At 37.4% G+C, this 26968-nt stretch overlaps 1 protein-coding gene across 13 annotated transcripts in view; it reads right to left on the reverse strand.

The window, feature by feature from the left end:
• Positions 1-26968, reverse strand: part of adgrb2 (adhesion G protein-coupled receptor B2) — a 250905-nt gene that overhangs the window by 145320 nt on the left and 78617 nt on the right. The gene's annotated exons all lie outside the window — the stretch shown is intronic.

Genomic DNA, 26968 nt, shown 5'->3' on the forward strand with positions numbered 1-26968 from the left:
ATGAGGCATAATTATAGGAATAACAAAAACAACTGTAAGGTAAGATAAACAACCACTTCTCAAGAAAAAAAAGAAAAAATATGTTGCTGTACTGTCAGGGAGAACTGGCTAACGTAAAACAGTAAGAAAGTCTGAGCTAATATCATTTTCAGTGTGTGTGCTTGTGGCTGTCATCTACTGTAATACCATGTGAACAGTCTGTTTTATTTCTTTTAATGATGTGTTAAGCACAGCTGGGAATTGGGGAGATGCAAGCTGGTGAGCTTGCCATCACCACATTGCATCATCATCATCATGAAAATGCATACCACTGCCTGGGATAAATACGAATCTGCCTTCTTTATTGTAGCACAATCTGTTCCTTCTAACCCCCATCCCACTGTCATGTCAACAGAATTTTTTTTTTTTTTTGTTGTTTTGTTTTATTTTTTTCTTTTTGCCCATGATTGACATGTTTGTGAATGTAAGTGTAGATGTATACTTGGTATATGTGTTTTGATTAGCTGTGAAAATCAGATTGACGCGCAGACTGTTACATTCAGCTTCAGCAAGATATTTGCTCTGGTGGTTTAAGATGTGACAGTGATTAAAAATTGCAGGTTTGTTTTTTTTTTTCTTTGAAAACAACCTTTCAAACCTCCTGAACCCTCAATTATTTCAGCTTATGTTTACAGACTTTCTCAAACAACTCTACAGCAATCTTTTTCCTCTGTTTCAGCATCTATACATTTTTCTCTAAAAGTATCTGTGCTAGCTTAAAGTGTGCTCAGTTACTAATAGCTTTAAAGGCACATTGTGTAAGAATTATTCCATCTGACGTCGGAGTCGTGAATCCCACTCTAGCATCTCACTTTCTCAAACACGTATTGCAACAACGGTAGCCTCCGTGTCTCAAAAAGCCTCGACATCACTGATGAAAGCATGTCATTTGATAGTTCATGGAGTTCATTTAGGTAAAGATGTTTGGGACTTCACAAATATTGCAAACTGCATCCCATCAAACTCTCAGATATGGATTCTCCGTGTTTAGAGGGAAGATTGGTTCTCACAGGGCTAACAGATCTCGACGAGGAACCTGGCCTCAACACAGCACAGGCTTTTTGTCACAGTAAAAACCAACTTATAAAGTCTTCCTACCGGCTCTTAGTCGGGCTTCACAGCGACTGAAAGCCATTGTTTACCATGACCATGAAAGTGACTGAAAGCTCCTAAGCATACATTTCTGTAAAGAGGCTGGTGTTTCTTTTTAGCAGGATCTACTGGTATGATGCCCATGGTAACAAGAAACACTGTCTAAGAAAATCGAATAAAAAAAAATGGCTTTAGGCTAATTTAGGCAGCACTGTTGACTGACATGTCAAGGAGAAAGCCTAACAACTTCTGTATCCCTTTTAAAATCCTTCTTGAGCTCCTTCTACCTAGAGAGGGCTGGACCAATGCCGATCCTCCTTTTTTGTTTGTCTGGTTACGCTGCATTTTAAGTGCCCTTTCTCATTTTCTTTTTTCTTTTTTAACTGCATCTTTTTTCGTTTTTAATGTTAGTCAACGTACCTAAAATGACACTATAACTTTAGGTCTAATCAATGTTGGCCAAGGATATTTTTTCCAGACATCACTAGAGCTTGAGTTTACAATATTAATATCTGTGTCTATTATTTGATTCAGTTGTCCTCTAAAATTTATTTAAATTAAACTATTTTAGTGTAAATGATGTTATGCGATTAAAATGCGTTAATTGGGAAATATTATTTACAAAGCCTGTAATTAATTAGATTTATATATATATATATATATATATATATATATATAATTGAGTCTCACCCTTAATATAAACAAATGTGAAATTCTTCACTTATGAGAATGTGTCAGATCATTAGCAAACATTATACACCACTGGTAACACACACACATATATATATATATATATATATATATGCAGACATTGATTTTAGCCAGTAAACAGAAAAAGTAATATCCCTTTTAATCACATTGATTAACTTTGGTGCATTATGGCTTTTCACTAATTTAGACCTCCCATTGCCATTTAGAAAGAAAAAAACAGAGAAGTTTAAAAATATTTCAAAATTAGGTTATTATTATTATTATTATTATTATTTTCACTAATATTTCCAACATTAGCTGCCATCTTTGAGACTAAACCACAAGAAATTGAGTATCTGAAGCAACACATACATTTTAACCCATAAGAGCCCAACGTGACATATTTGTCACATATAGTTTCTGAGACATTTTGCTTCAATTTATGGCATAAACTTTACTTAAAATCATGTTTAACACAATCTGATACTTGTCTTCTGTCCCCTAATAGATACCCAGAAGCAGAAAACCATATTATAATATTTTTAATATATTACATGGTAATATAATGTTAATTTTTTTGGTTACATTTTGTTAAAGAGCCAAATAAAGACCTCATCTTTAAAAAAAATACTTTTCTTAACATTTTTTTAATGGGTCGGGCGTTTATGGGTTAAGTGTGTGTTTTTTCTCATCAAGGGAAGAATTTCAGTTACAAGACTTAGTACAGTGCCTGTGATTAAAAAAAAGAAAAAAAAAACTTGGAGAAAAATGGAAGAAGTAGAACAGTCAGAAAAAGAAACTGGTGGGAGGCTGAGGTGAAGAGAAGACACATGCTTAACTAAGCTCACCTAAAGCAGCGATTACACACTCTGGAGGCTGAGGGTGTAGTGATCTCAAATAGCTGCACTTAAGTACTTAAAACACTGAATGTGCTGTAATGATGCTTGTTTAAAAAAAATAAATGAATACAGACACACACATAAGTTGCAGCTGAAATCATCATGTGCAATTACCATGCCTGACTGAGTGGAGCTGAGTTTGTTTTGATTATTTAATTTTTTATCAATTGAGACATGATATTGTGGAATGAATATCAGCTTTAAAAGCTTTAAAAGGATTTGTAGATGGAGTGTTGGCGTGGCAACCCCTTGGGCAGTTTAGGCATCATTAGAACCATCACCGTGGTAACAACCCCTCAAGCCATGAGGTTCAAAAGGGATGTAGCAGCGTCCCATGAAAAGCAAACAGTTCTGTTACACTTCATTTAAACAATAGCTGTCTGCGTGCAAGCACTTCTTTCCCTTTACATTCACAAGTGCTACTGTGCGCTCGTGATGGTGTGTGTGCATCTTGTGCATGTGAACGTGCCCGGCGAGAGGGTAATGAGGACCGCTGGGGCTAGTTTAAACAACCAGGGTTCACTAGCGGAAACTCGAGCTGGAGCTCCAACATTCCCTGAAGCGCAGGGAATGTCAGAGCAGCTTCAGCACTCTCCAGTCTTGCAATCTCCAGCCCACATTTGTAGCAGAACCCAGCCACATGTCTCAAAGCCAGCACCCTGACCCCTCAACCCCCCCTCCAGGTCCACTGCTTTCAAACATCAAAGGAATGGAGCTTCACAGTGTGGGTGTTAGTGGCTGAAGTTCCACAGTTTTCCACCTCCACATTGTGACATCTGGATCCTAGTTTTCTTTGCTAATGAGCTTACTGTTCATGATACTTTATATCTGCAAAGAATTTAGATCAAGTTTGAATAAAATGGTAAAAATTAGAAAAGGAGATGCTGTTTTTGTGTGTTTATAAGACTGTTGGCTAGAACTGATTTACGGCTGTCACCTCAATACCAGGGTTTCTCAACCTTTTCCCTCAGTGTAAATAAAGTTTAAGCACAAAGACATGTATGTTGCACATAAAAAATACACAGACCAATACACACACACAGCAGCCTCATCACCTTGCAGTGATTCCCGCTGGCCAAGTAACTGCTTAACCATCTTCGTGTTGACAGTTTGACCCATGAGGCCTGTTAGATGTCCACACACACACACACACACACTGCGATCTTTCCTTTAGCCTTTAGGGAACTCCCTAAAGCATTTATTGACCACAGAAAGAAAGTGGCTATTAATCTGACAAAGGCTTAAAAGCCTGCCACATCTGTTAGTGTGTCCACACTGCTATGACATGTAAGCACATGGATGCTGGTGCTTAGTGTCTTCAGTTTACAAGTTCACACGTATATGCCTTTGCTTGAACATGCACCAGTTTGTTTTTGTTTCTTGATCTGCATATATGAATGAGTGCAAAGTTGCTCTGCAAACATCCAGTAATAGCATAAATTTATTTAGAGAAACAGGTGAATTCTCTCTACAGGTGTTGCATAATTAGCTGGGGTGCCAAAGATGTACCTTTTTCGCTCAATTGTCCCATTTTAAAAAGAAAGGTGAGCCTGTCTAACCTTCCGTTTGAGCAAATTACTGTAATACTGTTACTTCTGCCAGTTCAGCCCCCAGAGGCAAACCTACAAGTCTGACAGAGCCACAAGATAATGAGAGAACCAAGACAGAGACAGAGAGGCACATAAAGGGATGTAAGAACGAAGGACATCCGCTGCCATGAAAACGTTTTTGTCTGTGTGCACTTATGCCTCTATCCATCAATTAAAGCCTCGACTCTGTGACCCCTCCCACTTTTCATCTTGGCAACAAAGAATCAATTTATTTGTTGGGCATTAAAAATCCATGCTGAGGGAACAACGAGATGCCATGAGGTCAGAGATGTCGAGAGAGAGAAGAGATCCGTCTTATGTTGCTGCGTGTGAACATCAACTTAGAGGAATTTGTCTCCGGAGCCTTGTTATTGTTGACTCAGTGTTCGAGGCCATTGTCCTCTGAAGTGTCACACCAATAGAAAAAGCATGAACCCACACACTCATATTTTTAGATTCAATTTGCTAAAACAAGTACTGATAGAGGTTTTAGCATCTTTTTTTTTTTCTTTCTTTTTTTAAAAATTTCCATAGCAACATCAAATCAAAAGTAGTTGTGAGGCTGATGTGAGCGGGATGAAGTTTGTGAACTTGGTGTGTGTATGTGCGGGTGCCTTTGGCATGTCCTTTGTGAATGATGGCTTTGCTAAAGTGCTGCGAAAAGAAACATTGGTTAGCAATGCCTTTGATTCATTGCTGGTGTGAAGAAAATTTGCATAGCAGGCAGACTCCGGGCAGATCTGGGCTCTCGTTAGCCGTGTGGCGAGATGCTTCATCATTACCATCAGGCCCGTGCTTCGGTCCCAACCACTCTGCCCTTGCTCCTAATCTTCACGTGGTCTTCACAGAGGACACAGAAACATTAAAACACTAAAACTCTTGAAGGAATTAGGCAATGCAGCCACCTCTGAATGCGACTCTCCAGAGAGACATATTTTCTGGATGATTCTTGGTGATTTTACCTGTCCCTTGTAATCTCTCTCGCTTCTTTCCTTGACAGGCTTGCTGCAGTCCTTTTGGGGACAGTGCTTGTTATAGAGGACATGCTGACGAGTGGCGATCAATACTAACTCCCAAACCGCAGCATTAGTCTGGTAGCTCTGTGTGTGCGGGTGGGTATGTGTGTGAGTACATACACGCCATGGGAGTCTACGCTTGCATATCTGTTGGTGTCTGAGCAAGATGTTTGGCACCCAGGACAAAAACCTGCAGGTGCTGCTGTCATTCATTTCCCAGTGCCCTTGAGGGTGTCAGCTCTCATTGCACGGATATACGCTTGTGTGGGCACACATGCGTGTGATGGATTTAGATATCAGTTTATGGGGGATTATATAGACAGCTTTCACAGCTATTTTTTCTGTGAATATTTTACCATCATAAAATCAAAAAAAAATCTGAAGCAGCTGTGCACAAGTGACAGACAGAGGATGAGCTACTGTTCTGTGCCAAGTGCAGTGCTATTAACACAAATTATAGATCAGGATTGCCGAGGGTGCTGGCACAAATGCATTTTTCTTTTATAAAAAAAAACAAACAAAAAAAAACTTGGCCAAAATTTTGTGTGCTTTAATTCCCGTCCATTTTCACTTGATCACATTTGAGTGAGAATTGGCTGCAGTGGTGTAAGCATACTTGGAGCAGACTGCAAAAGAAAAGGAAAACGAGACTGAGATGGAGACTATGAGTGTTTCTTCTTCCCTGAGTCTTAAATCTGCCATGGGTAACCGCTGGACTGTGACAGTAGGCTTATAACCGCCAGTGTGTCGATAAATCCCGAACGCATTTATTTCCTGCAAGACCAGGAAAGCATACCTCGCTTTATGTCCCCTGCAGAACAAAAAGCCAAGGTGATTTTTTTTCCCTCCCGTATCCTCTTATTTCACCCATTATTTGTATATAAATGGGCTCATACATCATAAACTTTTTATCAAACTCAGTGCCTGGAAGGATTATAAGCAGTGAGTAAGAATAGTTTGTGGCCTTCTTAATCTTTTCCTTCTTTTTCTGACTATATGTGTGTGTTATTTGTTCGATGAAAACTCTTCATTAGCATGTAAGCATGCACTTTAAGTTACTCAAACATTAGGCAGAATCATTGGTGATTAAGTTCATTTCCCCAAACATTACGCTAGATATGCAAATTACTGTACCCTCAAAAAAAAAAAAAGAAAAGAAAAGAAAAGCAATAAAACACTAATGGTCCACTAACAATTATTTTTTTAAAAAGGCTAATGGGATCATTATTCAAGGTTGCTCAGACAATTATGCATTTACATATTTATTTGAAGTGCAAAAACAGAGCCAGAGAAACCACTGAATCAACACAACTTCTCTACTGGAAAAGTATAATTTGCAGCAAATCTGTGACTGAAAATTCTTTTTATTTTTTTCTTTTGTTCTGTTATCTCTACTTTTTTTTTCTCTCATTATTGCAAAACATTATATCAAACTTAAATATAATAAAACAGCGTTTTAGATCCTCTTAAGTTTCCCTCATCTTTTCTTAAAATGAATTCCATTCATTTATTTGAATCAGCCAAAACTGAAGGTCAAAACAGAAACATCCAAAGTTTTCACTCTGGATCGCTCCAGTGATAGAAAACTATCCCCACGGCATTGTTTGTTTACTTTTGGGATTATTGTAATGAAGTGAGACTCAATACCTTGTTTCCTGTTGGTAATCCTTGCCTAATAATTTTTCATTATGTTACACTTTTGCAAATTGATAGTGGCCTGTCAATGCTGACCTCCTCCCATAAAGGACCCCAATGAATAGTTTGTTCACATGGACAATTAAGACAGGATTAACTTTAGTGTCCTTGAAAAGATATTTTGGCCTGAACAACAATACTACACAATGCTGCATTCACAGCCACATTCATCTTGATACAAAGAGCGAGAAATTTACAAAGACACCGGCCTCAAACCTCTTTGATACAGTGCTTTTGGACATTTCCTTGTATCCGACCCCAAATCTATGCTTTGACAGAAACTTGTCACACAGGTCTGCAGGCAATTCTCTCCACTTCACAGCTTGATTTTCTGTCTGACATACACCATCAACTTCGAGACCTTATATAGACAGTCTTGTACTTTCTTAATTGTGTTCAATTTATTCAATTAGGCATAGCGGGACTCCATTTCTGTTGTAAAAGGTTCATAATGACTACTTACTGAATGGGTGGCCCTGAAATTCACCCTCTCCACCATCCCAAAGGGTCTGATAACTTTTGTAAATAGGACATTTGTGCCATTTATCTTTGGAAATTAACAAAACCATCAAAGCACCAAACCTCTGTCTTTGCTTTGTCATTGTAAAGAACTATGTTATTTTGATTTATTTTATTATATATACACTCACTGGTCACTTTAGGAGGGACGACTTTTTACTACTGTAATAAATACCTTTTCCCCTTAGAACTGCTTGAATTATTTGTTATGGATTCAACAAGGTAAAAGATTCCCAGAGATTTTGCTCCATATTGACATGATAGCATCACACAGTTGCTGCACATCCATGATGAGAATCTCCAGTTCCATTACATCTCAAAGCTGCTCTACTGAATTGAGATCTGGTGACTGTGGAGGCCAATGGAGGACAGTCAACTCATTGCCATGTTCAAGACACCAAATAGAGATTATTTGAACTTTGAGTGATATGGTGCATTATCCTACTGGAAATAGCCCTCAGAAGATGGTACGCTGTGGTCATAAAGGGATGGACATGGTCATCAACAATATTTAGATAGGATGTGATGATGCTCATTTAACAATACTTGATTGGTACTAAGGCATCCAAAGTGTGGCAAAAAATATCCCCTCATGTTTCCACCGCCAGATGTCTTAGCTGTTGATACAAATTAGGAGGATCTGTGCTTTCTTGTTTACACCTAATTCTGACCCATTTGCAGGTAATAGTCTGAAATGGAGATTCATCAGGCCAGAAAAAGTTTTTCCCATCTCATATTGTCCAATTTTGTTTAACAATTGTAGCCTTAGTTTCCAGCTCTTAGCTGACGGGAGTGGCACCTGGTGGGGTCTTCTGCTGCTGTGGCCAATTCAATGTGTTGTGCATTCAGAGACGGTATTCTGCTGGCCATGGTTGTAACCGCTAATTATTTGAGATACTATTGCCTCTTCCACCTCGAAATAATCTGCAGATTCTCCTCTGACATCAACAAGGCCTTTTCTGTCAGACAACTGCTTCTCATTGAATATTTTTTTTCTTTTACAGACCATTCTCTGAAAAACTTAGAGATGAATATGTGTGAAACTCCAAGTAGATCAGTAGTTTCTGACAAACTAAAACCAGCCTGTCTGTTACCAATACCCACACCTACATTCACAGTCACTTAAATCTGTTTTCTCCCCCATTCTGATGCTGAGTTTGGACTTCAGTAAGTCTTTTGACCATGACTGTATGCTAAAATGAGGAAAACGATTAACTTGAGAACTTTAGAGGACCTTAAAACTTTTGGCAACATTACACACCAATATACAGTATTATTCTTTATACGTAAAGCAAGGCTCACAAAAAGGCTCGCAAAAAAAACAAAAGATAACATCAATAAAAGCAGATATTAGGAACAGTAGGAAACTGATCCAGGAATAAGAATCTTTGCCTGTGGGAGGTCACTAATCCATTAATCCTAAACATTGCACGGACACACACATGCACACAGCATCCAGTCAAGGACAAGGAAGGTATGAAGCACAGTTGACCACTACTTTAAATGCCACATCCATTTCCCCAGCACCCTCAAAAACACACAGACACACACCAAAGATGTTGTTGACCATGGTGTCTCCCTGCTGCTCTATTACTCTCCCATGCAGATGATACCATCTCTACTCGGCATGCGGGAAGGGATGGGGGCATAGAAGGAGGGAGGGGAGTTTTCACAGCCCTGCTGGAGACCGTCTGAGAAAAACTTATCTTGGATGAGGGGAACAGAGTGACGGATGGTGAAAGTAGAGAACAAACAGACACCCATAACGCACATTCATATGGAGACAGACACATAGGTACCATTTCCCATGTGATTTTTGTTAAACTCATGGGGCAAAATTTCCTTGTCTTGTAATAATTTCTAAATAGAGCCTCACTGCCCAGGGATCTAGTTAATTGCCACACACCGGCTGGTGATGCTAATGTGTGCTGACAAAAAGAGAGCAAGAGGCAGGGAGAGAAGAGGAGATGGGCTAGTCAGACTTGTTTTGCGGTATAAATTTGACTTAGCAAGGGCATGAGTGGCTGTCACTCACTGGTCAGAATGACACAGACATTTGTTGGGGATGTGTAGGGATACGTTCTGTGGGTTATTGTTGCTACTGGAAGCAGTTGCTGGCACGTTGGCCTGTTGATCATACAAACAAAAACATGTGACCACCTTCACAGCGTTCTTTGGTGGTTACTTTCCCAGCTTCTCTACTAGTAATCACTCTACCTCCCTTTCTGCCACAAAGTTCTGGGTGTTCATATACACATGTATATGCTAACTTGTATGAATGTGTGATTTATGTGCATTCGCATGTACATGTATATGTTTTTTTTTAAAAAGACCAGAGTACTTACACTTCCTTTCATTCTTTTTTTTTGTTTTTTTTTGTTTTGTGGCCACAAAACTCACAGGAAGTCAATCAAATGTCAACAGTAACATACTGATTTCTTCTTTCTTCTGATTTCTTTTGTTTAAGAAAGTAACTACTAACAGATTACAGAAAATGCAGAACTGCAGCGTGTTACTCTTCTGGTCACTGAGATGTTCAGAGACCGGCACTTTACATTTGTTCTAAGTGTAGATGGCTATGATGCAAACACTTACACAGAGAATTTGAATAGATAATTGGAGAATAAAATTATTTTTTTCAATCACATAAATAGTCAGTGGTTAGGTTTCATTCAAAATGATCTGATGACATAAAAAAAACAAAAAAAAAAACACCTATGCACCAAAAAATGACGTCATTAAAAAGCAAAGCTTTCATAGTGTACCTTTATTAAGTCAGTTATGATAAAGAAAAAAAAAATCTACATTTTCTCAGTTTTTTGTTGTTGCTTTGGAACCAAGCGTCCTGCAGACAACACGACAGAGCTCCTCTATTGATGGGCTCAGGATTAGGAAACGTACAAATGCCCATTCATTAAACACACTTAACACACATTAGTGAAATTACGAATAAAATATTAAAACCTATTTTTTCAGCACTTGAAAACGTAACTTGTGTTGTCTTTTTTATTGAACCAAAAAAGTCCTGCGCAACTAAAACATAAATAAGACTTTATACCTCATAGTTACTTCACATTTTTCTGTAAGATCCGGTTGCAGTCAGCTTTTATCAAGATGCCTGGATGATATGTTTTGGAACTACAACCCCACAACAGCAACAGGTAGCGCTGGACTTGGCTAAAGCTGCCTCTCTAATTAACACATTGCTCATTATGTGGTAATGGAAAAACTTCTCAAAACTGTTGTGTCACCATCTTTCTATAAAATTACAAATAAAATCTGTGTAGCTGGTAAAGCCATATGCATTAAGCCTCAAACACTTGATATTATATCTATTTTAAAACTTAGTCATAAGTAAACTTAGGTTAAGGGAAAATTGCATTGGACATTTCTGTTTTAAGCCTGCAGAGCTTTAGATTACATTGCATAAGACAGACGTGTGATGAGGTGAAGCCAGTACGTTCAAAGGTAAATCCTAGCTGACTTTGTAACTAAAGCACTCAAGAAATTAGAAAGGTTAGTTTATGTTTGGTAATGCAAAATCAATCTAATGAGTTACTTTTTCAACAAGTAATATTGTAATGTAAATGATTATTTTTTTAAATGGCGGTAATATTAAAAGTAATGATAACTAAAACTGATGACCTACAGAAGCTGACAGTTTGCTGTTATCAAGACAAGTCAGTCTGTTATCCCAAGATCAAAAAGCTTATTTTTACATAACAAGATAATCTTTCCCATTAAATTGGCCTTTTTTCATTTTCATCAAGATAACCACCTACTGTTACGATGATGAGATGTTTTATTTTTTATTTTTTTGTTTAGTTTTTTTTTTCTTTTTTTTTTTGTTTTGTTTTGTTTTGTTTTTTTTAAGCATGGCCTCTCTCAGCTTCCGTAATCATATGATACTAACACAGTAACAGCAGGATGACAAAAGGCAAAATAGATGTCGTATTTTCACTGGGTGTTTCCATGCTACAAGTATCTTTTCAGGATGCTATATTCTTAAATGTTAGTGTTAGCACATCTCTAAATGTGTGTTTATTTGATATGTCTGTCAAATAATGCATCACTATCACGATCACATGATCACAAGAAAACAAAATATTGAGCCTGTTTATCTGTAATTGGGTCAATGGGCACAAATAAACATTTACAGTGTATATATCTTAGTAAATACACACAGGTAGATATGCATTGCACAGCATGGTGCCATTAAAAAACAATGAAAGAAAAAAAAATACAGAAAAGATACTGAAAAGAAAAACAGACAGTCCACACTGAGTCATAACATGACTGATTTCCCTTTATCACAGTATGGTGCAACTCTCACACTCCAGCGTTGATGCAAGAAACTGAGGAAAAAAAATGAAATAAAATAAAATAGAACATTTACAAAATTTTGACTGCGCTCAGTCTTTGATTTGAAGTTATGATTTATGCTTGAGGACCATTTGTACTACCAGGCCAGGCCAAATAGTGCCACTATCTACATTTAACTGTATGTATCTGCATGCAACTTATGTTCATTCTAACAATCTACAAGGAACGGGGATAAATCCATTACAATGTCAAAGAGGTTTATTTGTCACATGCACAGTTATACATACTACAATTGTACAGTGAAATGTGTTTTCTGTGCCTGCATCCTTTAAGAATAAAAAGAATAAGCTAAATATTTTTAAAATAGAATAAAATAGAATAGAATAAAAAAGGTAAATCTTTAGAGTTTAAATAAGATAAAAGAATAGCAGCATACTTATGCATATTTACATACATATAATATGAATAGAGAAAAATGCATAAAAAAGGATGCTATATGTCAAAGAAAGCTTAAAGAAACAACTTTCTGTACAACCAAAGACTGCTATAGCAAAGCAGGTACTGCTGCTACGTTAACAATCATACCTGCAAACTTGTCACTTTTTATTGTTAAAAAAGTGTGTCAAAGCTCTCTCCCTCACAGAAGAAATTAGGAATTTTTTTGTCTTAACAATAAAACATCTTTAATGGAACATGTCATCACAATCCAGATAACAGCATAGTTTTTTTTTTTCCCCCATAGATAACGATGGCCATTGCCTGCAACGTTTCATTTACGGACATCTGGTTATCTGTCACCAGTATATTATTCTGTGTAACTTAACATTGTGAAGTGTGTCATGATTTATTTTTTTTTTATGTCACCCCGTCCAACAAGTCATGTCTGTTTGTTAACGTTAGCCAACATATCATTTTATCTGTTTCATTAGTATTATCTGATTTTAATTCACGTTATTGTTTTACAGATAGAAGGAAAACTTGCACCTGTATCTGGTGTAATGATGATTGCAATGCCCACCCTGGTGGATCATCTAACACGGCCAGATGTAGTTGGGTTAGCCTTAACATTTATGCTCATGAAAAAGGAGCCCCAGCCAATCATATTTGGACAATAGTTTTTCAATATTAGAAAAATTAAAGAGTAAAACAATATTTATATAATGCAGCTTGGTTCAGGGCTGAGGTTTAAATGGACCTGGTTGAAGATTGAAGTCAAGACTGAGATGAAGGGAGTTTAATGCAGCTTCCTGCTGTGACAGTATTAGAAAAATTTCCACAAACACAGTTTCCCAAAGCTATTCCAACTTTTGTAGCACATGCTCTGAATAAATGAACTTTGACAGCTGAAGCAAATGTTGTCTTTTCTTTTTGTTTTTTTCTTCGACCAGAATGCTTCATTTACATGTTGAAATCCTTAAAGTTTTTCAAGGAGGGGAATCCGGGAGTTAGTTGAATCAGTTCACATCCATTTTAGGACCAGGATGAGGAGAATACATATATATATATATATATATATATATATATATATATAACAACAACTCACTCCAGTGCTGTTTTTTTTTTTTGTTTGTTTGTTTGTTTTTTTGTTTGTTTGTATTTTGTTTTTTTGTTTTTTTAACCACCTAAAAAAAAAAAAAAAAGTAAATTCCTAAATGCAAACTTGGTAGTGTAAGTATGAGCTTCATAGTTCCCCTGACAACTTCACATATCTAATTTTGTATTGCTTATGTAGCTATATCCAACTCTGGGGAGACCATGCACATGAATAATGTCATGGCTGTCCAATCCATAGTTTATATGGTTCTGACTGTATGGTAGCATATCCTTGTACTTCTGAATCCACTGCCTGAAGCTGCAGAGGGCGTCAACAAGCATCAAGTTTTCAAATAGTGGGTGCAGCTCAAATAATGTTAACAGTTTATAAGCAAAGCAACACAGTGTGTGTATACTGAAATCAATTGAAGACGGAGAGCTAACAAGGAGCAGACTGTGGTTTCACAACGAAGTTTAGAATTATACAAATTAGGGAAACTTCATTTAAAATGTCCAAGAGTGGTAATAATACATCATTTTCATTCTTTAGTCATATTTCTGTCAAATGCTTATATTCAACTACGTTCTCTGAATTATTGTGCAGTAATATGTAATATTTTTTATGTGATTGATGTTGGGAAGTGGGAAGGTTATGTATTCAGTTTGAACTTAAATGGAGTTTAATCCTAATGCTTCAGTTCTTTAAAAGTTTACGAATGCATACTTTAAATTAATTGAAAACATGAGTGGGTGGATATTTGTCAAGACTGTGACAAAATTGAAAGAAGGTGTAGTTAGAAAATACCTGTAGTGAGATATTTCTACTTACATTTTCTAATTGAAATTCATCAGAAATACTTTTGACCAAACAAACTAATCCTGAAAAATGGTCTATAATGTTTTCCTACTTAATAAAGCATGCCAAGATTTATATAGGAGCAGTTTTGGGAAGCTCCCCTTGTATTAGGATAAATAGCCTTGTCTATCATGTCAGGCTGTGTCTGGCAAACAGATTCTCCTCATGTCAAGCCAGATGAACACAAATGAGGTCCCCAGAGGAGACATTTCAGTGGGAAGAGTGTCCTAGTGGCACTAATCATGAAGGACATTGTGAGGGCAGAGTGGAGGTATGGGTGTAAGGTATGCCTCTACCATGCATCAAGCAGGGCTGCATAAATGCACGGCCCTGTATGTTTCCCGAACTGAAAACACTGCGCAGTAGAATTGAAATGTATCTTATCTTCATACTGTGATCTGAAAAATTAATTTCCATAATGTCAGGCAATCTGTCATACCCCATTGCTGCTTGTTATCAAAAACCTGCATCTGTCTGTCTCAGTATGGCTCTCCTGGTGACAATACCATCAGCTCACTTCTGGAAATGGGTGGAAGCTGCTCCTATAGCACATTCAGAAGGGCATTAGATAACCACTGGCTGTCAACTGCAGTGACACTTCTGTATCATTCCACCTCACAGGTGACAGGTTCCACGCACACTAAATCACTGTACTGTACCGAGAGGTAATTATATTGCTGCTATAAATCTTTTCTATGGCTCAGCAAGTTAGATCCGGCTTGCACATTTAGGGTCAGGAAAGCATGATGTGCATGCTCATACAGAAGCAGAAACACATAAAGAGCAATTGCTGTGGACTCAGGTGGCCAGTTGTTCACCACATGGGTCACAGTGTTGCACTTCTCTTGCATGATTGAATTGTAAGTGTAACACATGCACCCAAAGCCATCCCTGCTTTACAACTTGCATGCCATTCACTTAGTTATGTTAATTCATATCAAATAATGAGTTAACTGTCCAACACAGACAAAAATTAACTTGGGCAATCCCTAGAAGAGCCATAGGACAATCTGTTGTATATATGCTGTACAAATGAATAATACACAGGGACAACAAGTGCACATTAACTCACCTCACTCCTAAAGATAATTTTAGGCTATTATACAGTAAATCCCAGAAATATTTGAACAACACAATTTTTATGATTTGGGCTCTTTGAACTTTCAGGTTTAATTCAAGGGGTTAAACACAAAGATCCAATAAAACATTGAAGAAGTGATTTATGCAAAGTCCCATCATTTTAAGGGCTCAAAAGTAACTGGACAATAAACATTACCACAAATACAATGTTCATTTTTAATACTTTGTTGAGGATCCATTGCAGCTAATGACAGCCTAAAGTCTGGATGTTATGGCTCCTGGGTTTTGGTGTGTTTCTTGGTTTGTATTAGATTTTGATTATGGTTTAGGTTTCTGGGTTTTTGTCATGTTTAGTTCTGTTATGGTCATGCTTTAGGTTTTCAGTTTTGTCATGTTTAGTTCGGTTTTCCCTCTTGTGCTCTGTGTTTTCTGTTCCTGGCTTGTTAGATCACCTGGTTTGATTTTATCCCCTGTCATGTGTGGTTCCCTGTTCCAGCGTTTTGGAAATAAACCCTGTTACTTGCACCGCGTTCTGCCTCCTGCCTGATCTGCCTGCATTTTGGGTCCTCACCACCACCATATGTAACACTGGAACCTATGAAAATCACCAAACACTGGATTTCACCTTTGCGATCCATTGATGGACCTTTACCGCAGCTGTCTTTAGTTGTTGCTTGTTTGTGGATCTTTATGCCCACCCCTTCTCTGAAAGTCATGATCAATCAGGTTGGAATCTGATGACTGACTGAGTCCACATCTTTGCCTAAAAACTCTTATGTTGCTTTGGCAGTCTGTTTTGGGTCATTGTTTATACTATGACATGACATCCAGTCAATGGTAGTGAATGTGAGCTAAAGTAAAATCCTATAATTTCAGATTTAATCTGACTGCTTCTGTCTGCTGTCACATCATCAATTAACACCAGTGACCCAGAGCCGTGGGAAGCCATGCATGCCTCTAACTGCCTCCACCAGAAGATGTGGTGTACTTTGGATCACAAGCTGTTCTCCATCGCCATTTCCATATGTTGTTTTTCCCATCATTCAGGTTGATCTTTATCTGCCTAAAGAATGCTGTTCCACAACTGTGCCAGCTTGTTTTCTATGGTTTTTAGTAAAGTCCTATCTGAACTTTGTATTCTGGAGGATGCTTACTGGTTTGCACCTTGTGGTGAATCCTCTGTATTAGTCCTGATAAAGTCTTTATAGTAGATTTACATACTGATACACCTGCTTTCTGGAGAGTGTTCTTCACTTGGGTAGATCTTGTGAAGGGGTTTATCATCACCATGGAAATGATCCTGGAAACATCCACCTCTGTTATCTTCCAAAAACATCCAGATCTTTTTGAGTTCCAAAGCAGTGCACTCTCTAACTAGCAAGTAATTTGGTTATGCCTAACTTTTCTTCCATCTCGCTGATGGATTTCTTTTTTTTTTTTTTTTTCAGCCAAAGGATGGTCTGTTTCACATTCACCGAGCACTCCTTTGACTACATGTTGTGTTACAAATGCAAATGTCACACTTGGAATCAAATTCAGACCTTTTACCTACTTGATTAATGATGGATTTATGAGAAAAAAGCCCATAAAATAGCTTTAAAGTTAACTGACCAACTACTTATGGTCCCTTGAAAAAAAGGCAGCTATATATTAAAGAGTTGTAATTCCTAAACCTTTCCTTCAATTGTGAATACCTTCAAATAACAGCTAAAACTCGTGACAGTCTCTAAATAAATAGGGTACTGACTGTATTTATCAATACTTTAATGTAACACCAAAGGAGAGAAGAGATAAAGATGTCTGGCTAGTGAAATGGCTATGGGATGTAGAAAAACAAAGTTTGAATAAAAAATACCTTATGAGAAAGAATAATGCATTTATTGCTGTTGTTAGACCTCAAGTATACAAGCATTCAGACACTGAATTCATTGTTTGCTCACAGAAATCTCCACAGGGCATGTTTGTCAGTGAGGGTAGCCACACAGCTAGAGGCTGCATTTTTCTTGTAAACATTCTTGCTGTTTATCATAGTATAGTGTTGATTTGCAGAGTCACAGGGAGGGAAATTTGTGCCCCCATGCTCCAATTTGTTTTATGTGCAAAGCCAGAACATGTTACTGATTTACATGGCATAGTCTTTCTTAGCCTGTTTGATGTTTTTAATGCTAACTGGCATATAGCGGGATCTACTTTGATGGGTTAAATAATTTAAAAGCTCAGAGTCCATATATTTAGCCTGATGTTGACAGGAAGTTTGCAGTTTTTCTACTAGTTAGGAGCTGCAGTAAACTCCATTCACAGCTGTCTGTGCAAAGCAGTGAAATAAAAGAATCCTTTCATACAGGTGAACCAATGCTCAGTCACCACACATGGTTGCTTCAATCAAATGCTGTGCTCAAAACTGCATGTCACTGCTTTGTTCAAGCAGTGTCTTTTTTGCCACAACACCAATGCAAATGTTTGTGTTTGAAAATCAGCAAACAAAAACGTGTCTTTAAAAAAAAGAAATCCAGAGAGGCAGACGTTCACTCGAAATGTCAAATCTGTCAGAGATTTGCATGGTTTGAGTTTGACACTGGAGTGTTTTCAAATCATCACCCAGCTGGAACTTCAAATGGCTGCACATCCTCGCGCACCTGCATTAAAAATACAGGCCTCCGGCAAATGTGTCACAATGCCGCTGGCACAGGGGCACCATGGGATGCCTGTATATTTTCTGCAGTTAATCGATCACATGAAGTCACTAGAGCCTGACTGGGAGTCAGTGGGCCAGAGAGTGATGTAGACTGGGTTATGTGTGTGCATGTGTGTGTGGTAATCTATCTCAGTATTCCATTATCACTGAATTGCTCTAGAACTGCAAAAGCCTTCAGAGACACATAGTAGCTCTGAGGTTTTTTGTCATCCTCACAATCACACACATCATATACACTTACGTTCGCTCTCTTTCCCCACACACACATCCAAATGCATATAGTGTCAAATGGCGGGTGTGGATGTGGAGGTCTCTTTAGGTTAGTTAATTTAGACCACTGGTGTCTTAACCACATCTCCCTCGCTTCATCTCCTCACGTCGTTCCAGACTTCCACTCTCCCTCTAAAATGCCCTTCTACTCTGCCTACGCTGCCGTTTGCCTCTTAACATCATACAACTTTCATTAGATGCAGACAGACGGATGGACCTAATTCAGAGCCAACCCTAGCCCTCTTCCTGTCCCCTCAACCAGTAACATCCCCTGGGATCTGACAGGCATGTTTAGCATAAATCCTTTTCCTGACCTTTAAATAGCCTCAATAAATATTGGAGTGCATGCTTCCATTTTTACATGTTGTGCAATTTCTTAAACTTTGTTGTCTTGTTCCCAGTAGCTTTGCATGTTTCAGACAATTTACAAGTTTCTTTTATACAAATGCTTTTAATAAATAAGCTGCTTTTTAAACAAATCGTTTGAAATGCGCAAATGAGCAATTCTTTTCTGGTAAAGCATGCTTTAATCTCCGACTATCTTCAGAGAAAAATACAAATAAACCAAAAGGCTTTTACTGACTGAAATACTGTAGATTAAACAGACTTGATGCATTATAAATTTATATGTGTTCGGACTGTAAAAATTGGTTGTGGTTGCTCCCACTTTCTTTTTTTTATTTTGTTTAAAAAGAAAAAAATATAACATGCACTTTCAAAATCTCAAAAATCTTCAAAACCCCAGCCTTGCGTTTACTGTGTAGCTTGAACTAACTTCTCTTTGTAGCTTGCTAGCTTTTTATTTCATTGGTTCCTCATATCACATACAAAACATATTACTCCAACCAGCAAGTTATTAGAATTGGTTCTAAAAAGTAATCTATGCAGAAGACATATGGTTTTTTAAGCATGGCTTTCTGAGGATGAAGATGGTGTTCTAGAGATTTAAAGCTGAATTCCTCAGCCATTGCATGAATGACCATTTTGCTCATGATAGGCATTGAAATGCCTTACGTATATGTTAATGTTAAGACTCAATGCTATGATACTAAAAGATATACTTAAGGACTAAACCTTTTTCTTCATAATTTAAGGCTCTTGTTTCTATAAGCCAAACTGTAAGTTTTCTTTTTAAAGCCAAATGAGTAACTTAAGACATTGAAAATGACACCTAACAGAAAGATATTCTGAGAGGATTAATTGGCAAAGAGGAAACAGTTCAGTTTTAATGGACTCGATTGGAGACGTGATGATACAAAGATGCATGTTATAAGCGATTTCTCTTTTTCTAAACAAAAATTTTCTTCATTGTCCAGGTCAAGGTAGGTAGATAAGGCTTAGTATCACATCATGATAAAACCTCTACCGTGTTTCATTGTTGATTCCTAACAAGGGCTGAGTTTCTTGAGGATGTTTCGCTCTCATTCAGAAGAGCTTCTTTAGTTCTGATAGAGAGTTGAAGATTCTACTTAAGTAGCCTCTGAAACCACAGATATTTTAGAGTCTGGGAAAACCATGACCCAGATGAATGAGAACCTTAACATCATTTTTTTTTGTCTTTGAGCTATATTTCCTCTTTTATAAACAAGCACATGCATTGCACACGGTAGGATCTCTGGCTTGATTTCCTTCTTCGAAGCTGATGATTTGTGGTCACTGTGGGTAGAACTGAAAACCTGTTCAGCCTCACCAGTGTTTTGTTGTAAAGTGCAAGTTTTTCTTTCTTGTATACCAAAAATTTGAGAATGTACAAGTAACTGATTAAATAGAATTGATGTATTTCCCCATATCAAGTGTAAGAAGTTGACTGTTGTTCATTGGCACTATATGGATGATATTATACTGAACTGAACTAGCTTTACTCGACCATCTTTAGTAGCACAGTTGTGACTGACTGATCATAACTGGATTTTAACTGCATCTAATCTAATCTTTCACTCCTGAATACTTGTCCATTCTTGCTTTGAATAAAAAGCCTCTGTCAAAAAACTGCATGTTAAATGCAAATAATGTGAGCCTGGTGGAGCAATTTTGTGCATTTTATATGTCAAACAAGGACTCTTACGGTAACATAGTTGCAGGATGTGAAAAAGAAAATATATATTTTCCAGCTTAGATGTTGGCAGTGCACAATGCAGCTGGAGAAAAAGCTCTATTTATTGGAAGACACATACTATATTTTCAGTTTATCTTGATTTATGACATTTATAATGGCATCAACAGGAAGTTGGCTTATGAGCTAAAATCCAATCCATTCTGATACAAAGCGATTTGTGGAGAAACCAGGAAAGGATATAAATGACAAGGTGTGTTTGTGTGTGTATATTTGTGTGTTTGTAGAGGCCTCTCCTGGAGCATAAAGGGGCTCAGTGCTGAGTGAGAGAGTCATAGCCGATGACTATAGAATACTAATTCTGTTGCCACAGTCACCCTGAGCAGTCTTACACACACATACACACACACAGTCTTGCTTCATTCTCTTCAGGAAAAATCTCCACAGCGACTGTATTCCACAGCATGCAATTACTCTTTGTCAAAAGCAATGGCATGTGTGTGCATGTGCATTCTTCATTGTGTCTGCATGTGTTTGGGTAGAGTTAAGGGTTATCAAAACACCTGAATGTACCATACACCAGTACAGTGTGAAAATAAACTCCACTCACCCATGCTGCTGAAGACACACACAAGAAAATTTGCACAATTCTCTCTGCTCTAATTACCAAAGAAGCTGATAGTATTCCATGAGGGGAAGATGAGCTGACTAGGTGTGTGTAAACTGAGTGTGTGTAAGTATTTACAACCGACAGGCTTCTGGCTCCTACTCGGTGCTAGAGAAGTCTAGCCCCAAGAGTCTGAGCAAAGTCCCAGTCCACTCTCTGTTTCAGTCTTTTTATAGCCCCCGGTCTGCTTCATCTCCGTCATCCTCCTACATGTGTAAATATACAACACTCTGCACCTTCTGTCTGTGCTAACGAGACTTCCAAAAGCAGGTGCTCTGTGCATGTGAGGCTAGCATGCCACAACGAGGTGTGAATGTCAAGATATAAGGGTCGGTGTATTGTTAAAAATAATGGACTGGAATGCCTCAAATGAACATCCAACAAGGGGCAGGAGGACTTCCTGTCATATGAATTAATTATGTGAAATATTGTCATTATAAAACCTTTCAGAATCAGACGAATCCAGAGGAATTATTTTTTTGTGTGTATCCAAGAGTTAAGATTTTAATGTGAAATTAAAGTGAAATACTGGATGACTGTAGAAACTGAAACAAGCCATCATCTAAATCAGTAGTTCCCAACCTGGGGTCCTGGACCCCACAAGGTTGTCCACCAAAGAGTACAGGGGGACCCAAGGCTTTGAACTTTTAGAGCCATTGCAGTTAATGTCCACAAATTGTCCTTATTTTAAGAAAAAAATAAGGCTATATGTTGTTAACTTTGGCTTTATTGACGGACTCAGACAGAATACATTATTTATGGTGAAAACCTAATTTTTGAACGCATAAAACCAATTATGGCTTCAGCCCCGGGTGGGGCAGGGGGGTCCATGGCTTTTTAGTATTTGCATGAAGGGAAAATAAGTTGGGGAACCACTGATCTAAATGAATTTTCTCTCACTGATGATTGGTGTCCTGTAACTAGTGTGCATTAGTCATAAAGAAAAATGGCTGACAGGAAACTGCAAATCAAACACATCTCTGACCTTCCTTGCTCTCTATCCTCTGTAAACACTGCTAGTAGACTTTACAACCATGAGCCAAAAGTGTCATGGTTGCACATGGGGGCAGTGGAGACTGCAACAGCTTCTTCATTGCTGATTTCTTTTTTTTAATGTATTTATTTATTTATTTTTTTTTGGCTGCATATTGCTTCCTGTGTATTAGTAAACAAAGAAAAACACAAAAAAACCCAAATTCTGTTCACTTCACCTGACAGTTGGTTGTTAAAATATCTTGCAGTGCGAGGTGGTGTTACACACATTAAGTAAATGTGTCTCATGGTGACGTTACTACGTACTGGAAGGAAAGCCTGCATAAATAAAGCAAGTCAAGTTGTTCATGAGCAGTTTCCTCTGGGAGAGAATTAAGGCTATAAAATCCCAAAAGCCAAAAGTCCATATATTAAAATGGTGTCATTTTGTTTTCATAGTGTTGTTCAGTACATCATTCAGAGTTGTTTTCTTGTGTGGTGTCCAAGAACGATTATGTGATATGTCAGAAATGTGAAGTGGATGTGGTTAATGCAGAAAAGCGTGAAGCAGAAGGTTGCCATGTCCACTTTTACGCTTAAACGAAGGTTTCAACAAGGTTGAATAGATAATTTTAAGGAACAGCTAGTTGAGGTGGTGAGCGAGTACAAAAATCTATACAACACATGTAAGGCATTCAAAAACATGGACAGCACTTCATGTAAACCCTCGAGCGACCATGGATGACCATGAATAAAGTTTCTAGTGAGGTATAAAATAACCAGACCAGAATAAACTTTGTTCTCATTCTTGCCACCTCAAGAAAATGAATAAATTTCTCTTTTTTTGCCAAGTATGTAACAAGGTTAGCCTCTAATCTTATGGACTTTGGCCTATAACTCTATAGAACACAGTCAGAAATTGAAACAGTCAAGGAACATAACACCACCTCCAAGGTTAGTTAGCAGCTAATTCTCAATATTTCACGGAAGTTAATGTTTTAAATTTGACACTCAAGTTTGCCACAATGTAAAACTATGTAAAGCAGAAATTGCAGTGTCACTCCTCAGTATAGCAAACTTCCTGGTCATTACAGGGAGAAAAAAATGTAAAAAAAAAAAAAAAAGCCTCTAAGAAGGAAGCAAGCATCCACTTCCAGTCCAGAGTTTTACAAGCCAAGTAATTAAATTAAAAGACAACGATGGAAGCTATTGCAGCATGATGGATGAGCTAATACAAACAGGATAGTGTAATTTTCAATGATTGATGAAATATTGAGAACAAGGATGTCGGCTTCATATTCAGTATTAAGATATTTCTCACGCAATGGGTTATCCTTGTGTCTTTACAACCTTGCTTAAGAAAATATGAGCACAACAATATGTAAAAAGTGAAATTTTCAGCTTTGGTGGATTAAAGACTATTGACAAAAGGAGTAAAAAGAACACAAGGTGAGACAAAAAGGTGCTTTGTATCCTGGTTCAAATCACAGCTCTAAATCTTTATATCCTGTGGTTCTCAATCACATCATAGAAAAGAGAACAGTGGGGCTACCAACATCCATCACAGTGACAGTAGCAGTGCTCTGTTATGCAGGCCACATGAGTACACGTATGAGTAAAAGCTTTGTTACCAAATAGAAATACCAGATATGAAATACATTAAAGAGTGAAAACAATGTTTATCATGATGTAAAAAAGTGTATTTTTTATGTGCACATTGATGTTATCAGTGTGCGTACTTAGACTTATGATCTTTCTTTAGCTGTTTTGGTGATTTACCGCACCATGTGGCTGCAATAAAATGATAACTAGATGAGTAACAATTTAGAAATTTTTCCATAATAGATGATTATACTCATGGCTCTTTTAGTATATCTTCTTGAAGAATGTGTAAACAATTGGCTCATAAATGGGAAAAAAAGTACACTTTCAAAGCAAGACTTATTGAAATTTAGAGAATTGTATTGGCAATAATTTTTTTTTCTACACTTCTCTTGATGGCAAACAAATATAACAATCTCCGAAATTGAGACAAAATAATGATCCAGTGTTAGAATGTTTTTGCTGTGTTTACATAGGAGTTGAATAATAAAGGTCAAGATTTAGTCACAAAAACAGAAAGTTTGTTAGTGATAGTATCACAGAGGCCATTACTATGGAAATGTGTGATGACATGACAATATATTGTGAAGGGGAGAGGGTGATCCGCAGTTGCAGATTTGTTTCTCTGTCAAACACAGTCTGGAAGGCATGACGTGTGTCTGTGGTCAGGCTGTTGATTGACATCTGTCGAGATTGTTATTTCCTCCCTGTCTTTCAAGCAGACTTGATATTGAGTCACACAACAGCTTGAGACTTCAACCATGAATGTGTAACTTCCTGTACATGTTGTTAGATTATGTCCAGTTATCAAGAATTGTATCAAAAGCACATAACTTGCAAAAATATAATGAATTTTATCATCATATTAATAATTTCCATATTTAAAATCATGTGGCATGGGAAGAACATTGGAATGGGTGCATTGTGAGGAGTAAAGGCAGTCTCTTTGTCACAAGTTTTACATACTTGATTAATATAATGGCTGTACAGAGTTGAATTGTTTTCCAGTACTTTACCTTAACTCTCTTAGTCCAAAACATGCAAATTGTAATTTAAATGTTATTAAATGTCAACTGGTGTAAAATTGTAGTTTGCACCTGGTGACCTGTGACGTCGTAATTACTTTGTAACAGTAAAATGTGTCAATAATGAAGAAATTTATTTACAGAAGCCGGTTGTTCATCTTTCTAGCCAGTTGTGAAGATGGAAATTATTATTTAAATAGTTTTTAAAGGGCTACTTGCTAAATGGGGTCTCTAACTTGACATGCAATTTGCAATCCATACAATCATAAAAATCACGAAAAAATCATAAATGCAATCCTTTTTCTAATTTCTCCTCAGGGATTAATGCATTATTTTTCATTTCATTTCATATTTCCATTCAGAGAGGGAGGTCCTTGGCCTCCGTCCATCAAGACGATGAATATATTACTTAGACACTAAACAGGTTTGAACCACATATCTGTAAAACTCAGATAAACAAATAGCTCCTCATTATCATATATATTAGAGATGAAGAGGCAACCATCCCTGAAAATTTCATGTAAAACAGCTTTTTTTCCCCTACTTACACATAACTATATACTTGCAAAGGAATTGATCTCTGTTTCTGTTTACCACAGAAACGCATCACATATGCACATTTAATCTCTGTGGACAACCTGTTCTCACTTCCAACTCTTCATATTCAGACCCTTGTTTGGGTACTCTCTGTGTCGGTTTTTGAATGCCCAGAGTACCCCGAAAGCATCACTTATGGATATCCGTGTTAGTGTGAATGTTGCCACAACTGTGTTGAATATTGTTCAGTTTAACCTCAAACAAATTATGTTTTCCTTACATACCATTTATTCATTCATTCATTCATTTATTTATTTATTTTCTATACTCGTAGCCTTGCAAAGCAAGGTTAGACCAAGTGATAGGGCCAAGAAATTGGGGAGCAAAGGTTCTTAAGCTTTTCAGGCAAATGAAGTTGCTTGTTGAATTGTATCTATGCTTACAGAGCTGACACAAACAAAATTTTCTCTAATGAACAACTGGAATAGAAAATTAAGAATTTTGATCTAAGAAACAAAGGAGCACCACTTGAAGGGCTCCAGTAGATAGATGTATTCTACTTATTGCAAACCTAAAACTAAAAAAAAAGTGAAATAAGAAGATGATAGAGGAAGAAAGCTGTCAACTTGAATGTGTCTGGCTCACTAAGACCAATGGTGTTAATCGTATTATAGATAGAGACAAGAACCAGAAGAAAAGCTGAGGAGAAGGGGAACCCTTTGCTCTGACAGTAAAATGCTCGGTTTACAGTAGTTTTGAAATCTTTGGGTAGTTAGATCATCTTAGTCACTGACTAAAGCTTCTTTGAATTGTAACAAGTCCCTTCATATGTGGATGGCTCGAACTGTTAACCAGCATGTAAGAAAACAAGGCTGTCAAACAACTGGCTAGATTGGTTTGGTATCACCAGAACACTTGGGATAATTGAGCAGAGTCGGCGTATTTGCCCTGTGAGGCCAAGAGAAAAAAGTAAAAGACACTACCCCATGTCACACCGTTTTTTCTTCACTTCCTCTGCAAGGTTAGAAGATAATATGCTCCCCTGTCAATTGTAATCTGGATAACGTTAACCTTCCTGTAAGTGAGACATGATACTCCCTAGAGTTCTTTGGATGAAGGCAAGCCAAACCTTTTTTTTAATTTAAGTATCCAGGTTCCACAGGCATATTACTCACCTAAAAGAAAATTATAAGCATATGACATTCTCTGAACTTAAACAGAAACTACAACATTTCTTTTAATATGTCAGCTCACCTTCACATTAGTCAAACGTAATTCCATTAGAATAAATAACCTGGTGGCAGTGATGAAGGAAAACGATTAAGTAAGCTTGAGAGCACTTGCTTGTCCGCTTTTGTTTTGATAAAGCACTTATCTACATTGCTTACGGGCACACACACAAATTAGTGCATATGCATGCATACACATGGTGAGTGAATGGATTCTCTGCTTCATTTTTTAATTTATTGATGTATATATGGCCCTGTGCACGATTTGTACTTGGGCTTCGTATCTGACTCCGTTTCAATACTGTCAACAGATGGCTGCATTGCACACACCATAATGCGCAGCGTGTACTCTGATATTCAGGGGGCCACACCTCTTAGCCACATGTGGGAACCTCTAAAATATAGATCAAAAGGCTGAATATCTGTCAGGCATTACAAATCTTCTGATGGAAGGTTTAGAAGACCTCCTTTGAACTGCTTAGTTTTTTTTTTGTTTTTTTTTTCCAATTAAAGGCCAACACGCACAAAACAAAATTCAATGAATAAATTCTGTGTTACGAAGAGAATTTTGACTCGCCTGAGGTGGT

Source organism: Melanotaenia boesemani, chromosome 17 (genome assembly GCF_017639745.1).
Source record: "Melanotaenia boesemani isolate fMelBoe1 chromosome 17, fMelBoe1.pri, whole genome shotgun sequence".
In the NCBI taxonomy this organism is placed as follows: Eukaryota; Metazoa; Chordata; class Actinopteri; order Atheriniformes; family Melanotaeniidae; genus Melanotaenia; species Melanotaenia boesemani.